General features: G+C 48.2%; 1 long non-coding RNA gene across 1 annotated transcript; it reads left to right on the top strand.

Moving 5' to 3' along the window:
* The first annotated feature begins 6,117 nt into the window (after nt 1–6,117).
* LOC142183500 (uncharacterized) lies at nt 6,118–7,244 on the top strand. The gene is made up of 3 exons (XR_012711778.1): nt 6,118–6,220; nt 6,423–6,950; nt 7,047–7,244. It is a non-coding gene; the product is annotated as an uncharacterized LOC142183500 (long non-coding RNA).
* The last annotated feature ends 555 nt before the right edge of the window (nt 7,245–7,799 follow it).

Here is a 7,799-nt window from a genome sequence, read left to right as displayed (position 1 = left end):
CTGGGCTGGTTAGAGGCTCCCTCCACCATGAATTTCCCAAAACTTGGCTGTTTAGAGGCTCCCTCCACCATTAATTGGTCCAAACTGGGCTGGTTAGAGGCTCCCTCCACCATGAATTTGCCCAAACTGGGGTGGTTAGAGGCTCCCTCCACCATTAATTGGTCCAAACTGGGCTGGTTAGAGGCTCCCTCCACCATGAATTTCCCAAAACTTGGCTGTTTAGAGGCTCCCTCCACCATTAATTGGTCCAAACTGGGCTGGTTAGAGGCTCCCTCCACCATGAATTTGCCCAAACTGGGCTGTTTAGAGGCTCCCTCCACCATGAATTTGCCCAAACTGGGCTGTTTAGAGGCTCCCTCCACCATGAATTGGTCCAAACTGGGCTGGTTAGAGGCTCCCTCCACCATGAATTTCCCAAAACTTGGCTGTTTAGAGGCTCCCTCCACCATTAATTGGTCCAAACTGGGCTGGTTAGAGGCTCCCTCCACCATGAATTTGCCCAAACTGGGGTGGTTAGAGGCTCCCTCCACCATTAATTGGTCCAAACTGGGCTGGTTAGAGGCTCCCTCCACAATTAATTGGTCCAAACTGGGCTAATTAGAGGCTCCCTCCACCATGAATTGGTCCAAACTGGGGTTTTTAGAGGCTCCCTCCACCATGAATTTCCCAAAACTTGGCTGTTTAGAGGCTCCCTCCACCATTAATTGGTCCAAACTGGGCTGGTTAGAGGCTCCCTCCACCATGAATTTGCCCAAACTGGGCTGTTTAGAGGCTCCCTCCACCATGAATTTGCCCAAACTGGGCTGTTTAGAGGCTCCCTCCACCATGAATTGGTCCAAACTGGGCTGGTTAGAGGCTCCCTCCACCATGAATTTCCCAAAACTTGGCTGTTTAGAGGCTCCCTCCACCATTAATTGGTCCAAACTGGGCTGGTTAGAGGCTCCCTCCACCATGAATTTGCCCAAACTGGGCTGTTTAGAGGCTCCCTCCACCATGAATTGGTCCAAACTGGGGTGGTTAGAGGCTCCCTCCACCATGAATTGGTCCAAACTGGGGTGGTTAGAGGCTCCCTCCACCATTAATTGGTCCAAACTGGGCTGGTTAGAGGCTCCCTCCACAATTAATTGGTCCAAACTGGGCTAATTAGAGGCTCCCTCCACCATGAATTGGTCCAAACTGGGTTTTTTAGAGGCTCCCTCCACCATTAATTGGTCCAAACTGGGCTGGTTAGAGGCTCCCTCCACAATTAATTGGTCCAAACTGGGCTAATTAGAGGCTCCCTCCACCATGAATTGGTCCAAACTGGGTTTTTTAGAGGCTCCCTCCACCATGAATTTGCCCAAACTGGGCTGTTTAGAGGCTCCCTCCACCATGAATTGGTCCAAACTGGGCTGGTTAGAGGCTCCCTCCACCATGAATTTGCCCAAACTGGGGTGGTTAGAGGCTCCCTCCACCATTAATTGGTCCAAACTGGGCTGGTTAGAGGCTCCCTCCACCATGAATTTCCCAAAACTTGGCTGTTTAGAGGCTCCCTCCACCATTAATTGGTCCAAACTGGGCTGGTTAGAGGCTCCCTCCACCATGAATTTGCCCAAACTGGGCTGTTTAGAGGCTCCCTCCACCATGAATTTGCCCAAACTGGGCTGTTTAGAGGCTCCCTCCACCATGAATTGGTCCAAACTGGGCTGGTTAGAGGCTCCCTCCACCATGAATTTCCCAAAACTTGGCTGTTTAGAGGCTCCCTCCACCATTAATTGGTCCAAACTGGGCTGGTTAGAGGCTCCCTCCACCATTAATTGGTCCAAACTGGGCTGGTTAGAGGCTCCCTCCACCATTAATTGGTCCAAACTGGGCTGGTTAGAGGCTCCCTCCACCATGAATTTCCCAAAACTTGGCTGTTTAGAGGCTCCCTCCACCATTAATTGGTCCAAACTGGGCTGGTTAGAGGCTCCCTCCACCATGAATTTGCCCAAACTGGGCTGTTTAGAGGCTCCCTCCACCATGAATTTGCCCAAACTGGGCTGTTTAGAGGCTCCCTCCACCATGAATTGGTCCAAACTGGGCTGGTTAGAGGCTCCCTCCACCATGAATTTCCCAAAACTTGGCTGTTTAGAGGCTCCCTCCACCATTAATTGGTCCAAACTGGGCTGGTTAGAGGCTCCCTCCACCATGAATTTGCCCAAACTGGGGTGGTTAGAGGCTCCCTCCACCATTAATTGGTCCAAACTGGGCTGGTTAGAGGCTCCCTCCACAATTAATTGGTCCAAACTGGGCTAATTAGAGGCTCCCTCCACCATGAATTGGTCCAAACTGGGTTTTTTAGAGGCTCCCTCCACCATGAATTTCCCAAAACTTGGCTGTTTAGAGGCTCCCTCCACCATGAATTGGTCCAAACTGGGCTGGTTAGAGGCTCCCTCCACCATGAATTTCCCAAAACTTGGCTGTTTAGAGGCTCCCTCCACCATTAATTGGTCCAAACTGGGCTGGTTAGAGGCTCCCTCCACCATGAATTTGCCCAAACTGGGCTGTTTAGAGGCTCCCTCCACCATGAATTGGTCCAAACTGGGCTGGTTAGAGGCTCCTTCCACCATGAATTTCCCAAAACTTGGCTGTTTAGAGGCTCCCTCCACCATTAATTGGTCCAAACTGGGCTGGTTAGAGGCTCCCTCCACCATGAATTGGTCCAAACTGGGGTGGTTAGAGGCTCCCTCCACCATTAATTGGTCCAAACTGGGCTGGTTAGAGGCTCCCTCCACAATTAATTGGTCCAAACTGGGCTAATTAGAGGCTCCCTCCACCATGAATTGGTCCAAACTGGGTTTTTTAGAGGCTCCCTCCACCATGAATTTGCCCAAACTGGGCTGTTTAGAGGCTCCCTCCACCATGAATTGGTCCAAACTGGGCTGGTTAGAGGCTCCCTCCACCATGAATTTCCCAAAACTTGGCTGTTTAGAGGCTCCCTCCACCATTAATTGGTCCAAACTGGGCTGGTTAGAGGCTCCCTCCACCATTAATTGGTCCAAACTGGGCTGGTTAGAGGCTCCCTCCACCATGAATTTGCCCAAACTGGGCTGGTTAGAGGCTCCCTCCACCATGAATTTCCCAAAACTTGGCTGTTTAGAGGCTCCCTCCACCATTAATTGGTCCAAACTGGGCTGGTTAGAGGCTCCCTCCACCATGAATTTGCCCAAACTGGGCTGTTTAGAGGCTCCCTCCACCATGAATTGGTCCAAACTGGGCTGGTTAGAGGCTCCCTCCACCATGAATTTCCCAAAACTTGGCTGTTTAGAGGCTCCCTCCACCATTAATTGGTCCAAACTGGGCTGGTTAGAGGCTCCCTCCACCATGAATTGGTCCAAACTGGGGTTTTTAGAGGCTCCCTCCACCATGAATTGGTCCAAACTGGGGTTTTTAGAGTCTCCCTCCACCATGAATTGGTCCAAACTGGGGTTTTTAGAGTCTCCCTCCACCATGAATTGGTCCAAACTGGGGTTTTTAGAGGCTCCCTCCACCATGAATTTGCCCAAACTCTGCTGGTTAGAGGCTCAATCCACCCTGATTTTCAAAACAAATGTTGGTGCCAACCTCAACTTACTACAAGGGCCAAATTCACTGCTGGTGACAAGCTCTCCTCACTGCAAGTGCCAAATACACATGTTTCAAGGTGTTTTCCTACTGTCAGAGAGGTGGTATTGAGTGTGTAAAGTGTGTAGTTGTTAGGCTGTGATGTTGGGGTAATAGAGGGTCTTTGGTGTGTTAGATGCCCCCAGACATGCTTCCCCTGCTGTCCCAGTGTCATTCCAGAGGTGTTGGCATCATTTCCTGGGGTGTCATAGTGGACTTGGTGACCCTCCAGACACGGATTTGGGTTTCCCCCTTAACGAGTATCTGTTCCCCATAGACTATAATGGGGTTCGAAACCCGTTCGAACACACGAACATTGAGCGGCTGTTCGAATCGAATTTCGAACCTCGAACATTTTAGTGTTCGCTCATCTCTAATACTTACCTTTCCTGAGCTCTACTGCAGAATCCTGTCTTTTTCCTGGGTATCACCAGTTTCTACCAATTTGCTGACTGGTCCCTGAGGTGGAAACTAGGAATGGTGAGTATGAGTGTCTTATTTCACTGCACCCTCCCTAGTCCTTGGTTATTATATTCTTTGGCCTGAAGAGACTCACAAGTATAATAATTATGGGTGGGGGAAGCCTAAAAATTTTGGAGTTTGGAGAAATCTGAAATTTTTTTAAAAATTCATAACAAGCCCAATTCGTTGCTCATCTCTAGAAGAGACCACAGATGGAATACGTCCATGCAATATTATGACAACAATCTCTAGAATACGTAGCTGTGGAATTCTGCCTTTTGTTTCATGGAAGCTGGGGTGGCTTAAAGGTTAAAGAGGTTCTCCAAGAAATTATATCGATTAATCTGCTGTTTCTGGCTTGCTATTAAAGAAGTGTAAAACTGGCACTGCACAGTACACGGAGCCATCTGCTTCTGACTCTTTTCACTGTACTAAAAACAGCTGCTCATTGGGGAGATGTTGGACCCCCCCCCACTGATCCAATATTGTTAACTTCTAAGCAGTGGCGTAACTAGGAATGGCGGGGCCCCGTGGCAAACTTTTGACATGACCCCCCCTGACCGACACCGACGCCGAAGACCTTGACCGACCCCCTCCTACGCATTCCTGCGAGCTCTATTATGCCCCATAGTGGCCCCTTCACACAGTATTATCCCCCATAGTGGCCCTTGCACACAGTATTATGTCCCTTAATGGCCTCTGCACACAGTATTATCCCCGATAGTGGCCCCTGCACACAGTATTATGCACCATAGTGGCCCCTGCACACAGTATTATCCCCCATAGTGGCCCCGGCACACAGTATTATCCCCGATCGTGGCTTCTGCACACAGTATTATCCCCAATAGTGGCTCCTGCACACAGTACTATGTCCCCTGTGGACACCGATAAACAATTATTATACTCTATGGTCTTTACAGACCCCAGAGTATAACAATCGGAGACCCGGGGGAATAAAAACATAAAAAACTACTGTTTCTTACCTGTCCCCCGGCTCCTATGCTGTCGGCCTCCGCTGCGATCCTTCTTCAATGATGTTGGATGTGACATGACCCGGGATGAAGGTCGGGTTCATGTAACGTCAGAGATGTCAGACAACTAGGAAGGAGGCCTGGCCAGGATCGTGGAGAGGTAAGTAACAGTGTTTTTTATGTTTCTTATCTCTCCCGGTCTGCCAATCATTATACTCGGGGGTCCAAAAAGACCCCCGAGCATAATGATAGCAGCGGTAGCGGCTGTCACCTGGCCCATAATGCCCCGGGCCCTGTGGCAGCTGCCTCTGCTGCTATGGCGGTAGTTACGCCACTGCTTCTAAGATTAGACCATCAATATTAAGTGTTATAGAAACGCTTTAGGCCCCACGTGATGTCCTGCAGAAAAAAGCACGCAGCAGCAACGCATCACAGTTCTCCCCGCACTGCTTTAGACAGAAAGTTCATAGAGGTTTCCTCTACGGACTTTCTGTTTCAATTATACCTATGGGAAAAACGCTGGTGTTTCCATAGGTGTAATTGACATCATACGAATTTTACCGCAAAGTGAGTATTGGATTCACTATAATCCCATCCACTTTGCTCTCACTTTTAAACTTTACTATTTTTTCTGGGACATTTCCACCATGGGTAAATGTTGGCATTTACGCCACGTGAGGCCCTGGCCTAGAACTGAATATCAGTGTGATCTGAGCTAGCTAAGGTGTTTAATAACAATTTCCCTAATGATCCGGATGTAATTGAGATTATTTCATATTACTCTTATGGTCTATGTGGGTGAAAGAGTTATTGGCTAGAAAATTGGTTGATCAATAAGATAATAAAGGGGTTAACAGCCACATCCACAGTGTTCTAAGTGTACAACTTCATTTAAATGGGTATACCCATCTCAATGATCCCATCTTATCAGTTAGTGTTAATTGATTTTAAATTCATTTTTCTTAGTTGTCCCATCCTTTAGATGTACGTCTGTAACGATGCTAGTTGTCAGATCTGTAAGAGATATAGGAATAGCACCTAAGGAGTAGTAGAAACCATGGTCTGTCATTTGCAGAGTTCGGTACACAGGAACAGTAGATCAGCCGTAGTCAGACGTATGCAGAGGTCGGTACACAGAAGCAGTAGATCAGCTGTAGTCAGATGTATGCAGAGGTCGGTACACAGAAGCAGTAGATCAGCTGTAGTCAGATGTATGCAGAGGTCGGTACACAGAAGCAGTAGATCAGCTGTAGTCAGATGTATGCAGAGGTCGGTACACAGAAGCAGTAGATCAGCTGTAGTCAGATGTATGCAGAGGTCGGTACACAGAAGCAGTAGATCAGCTGTAGTCAGATGTATGCAGAGGTCGGTACACAGGAGCAGTAGATCAGCCATAGTCAGACGTATGCAGAGGTCGGTACACAGAAGCAGTAGATCAGCTGTAGTCAGATGTATGCAGAGGTCGGTACACAGAAGCAGTAGATCAGCTGTAGTCAGATGTATGCAGAGGTCGGTACACAGGAGCAGTAGATCAGCCATAGTCAGATGTATGCAGAGGTCGGTACACAGGAGCAGTAGATCAGCCATAGTCAGACGTATGCAGAGGTCGGTACACAGAAGCAGTAGATCAGCTGTAGTCAGATGTATGCAGAGGTCGGTACACAGAAGCAGTAGATCAGCTGTAGTCAGATGTATGCAGAGGTCGGTACACAGGAGCAGTAGATCAGCCATAGTCAGATGTATGCAGAGGTCGGTACACAGGAGCAGTAGATCAGCCATAGTCAGATGTATGCAGAGGTCGGTACACAGGAGCAGTAGATCAGCCATAGTCAGATGTATGCAGAAGTCGGTACACAGGAGCAGAAGATCAGCCATAGTCAGACGTATGCAGAGGTCGGTACACAGAAGCAGTAGATCAGCCGTAGTCAGATGTATGCAGAGGTCTGTACACAGGAGTTGTAGATCAGCCATACTCAGATGTATGCAGAGGTTGGTACACAGGAGCAGTAGATCAGTTGTAGTCAGATGTATGCAGAGGTCGGTACACAGGAGCAGTAGATCAGCCGTAGTCAGATGTATCCAGAGGTCGGTACACAGGAGCAGTAGATCAGCCATAGTCAGATGTATCCAGAGGTCGGTACACAGGAGCAGTAGATCAGCCATAGTCAGATGTTTACAGAGGTCGGTACACAGTAATAGTAGATCAGTAGTGAAAGTGAGGGTCAGCAAGGAATAAACAGCCAGAATAATCAGACACAAGATGGAGTATGCTGTGGGTTTATATGGGACTAAGTAAACTGTGATTGGCCACAGAACAGGTGATATCCATAAGCCAATTACTATAATGAAATAGACAAGACTAAGAAAGGAACAGAACAAACAGTCTTCTCAGTGGTATAATGGTCCAGGTTGCAGAACATAGTCAAGATGTCACGGGTTCAAGACCCAGGGAGCTCAGTTCCTGACAACGTTCTTGTCGCTCTTTCTTGTTTATTGCTTGTTGCCTAGGGTTCTGGCCACTGCTACTATATAGCAGAGGTAGTCGTGTTTGTGCAGTGCTTCTCCATTCTGCCAGATGGAATGGATGGCCAGGATTGTGAGAATGTGCTTTGTTCCTACGTTACCTCTCATCAGTGCTGTTATCTGTGATGGAGAGCTTCAGAGTATGCACAGTAGCTCTGGAGCTGTCTTTTTATGATGCCAATGGTACTATGAATATTTACATAACATCATCGGTAGAGT

Source organism: Leptodactylus fuscus, chromosome 10, assembly GCF_031893055.1.
Source record: "Leptodactylus fuscus isolate aLepFus1 chromosome 10, aLepFus1.hap2, whole genome shotgun sequence".
NCBI lineage: Eukaryota > Metazoa > Chordata > Amphibia > Anura > Leptodactylidae > Leptodactylus > Leptodactylus fuscus.
Note: the sequence above shows the minus strand (reverse complement) of the source record. Positions and strands in the feature narration are given on the sequence as shown.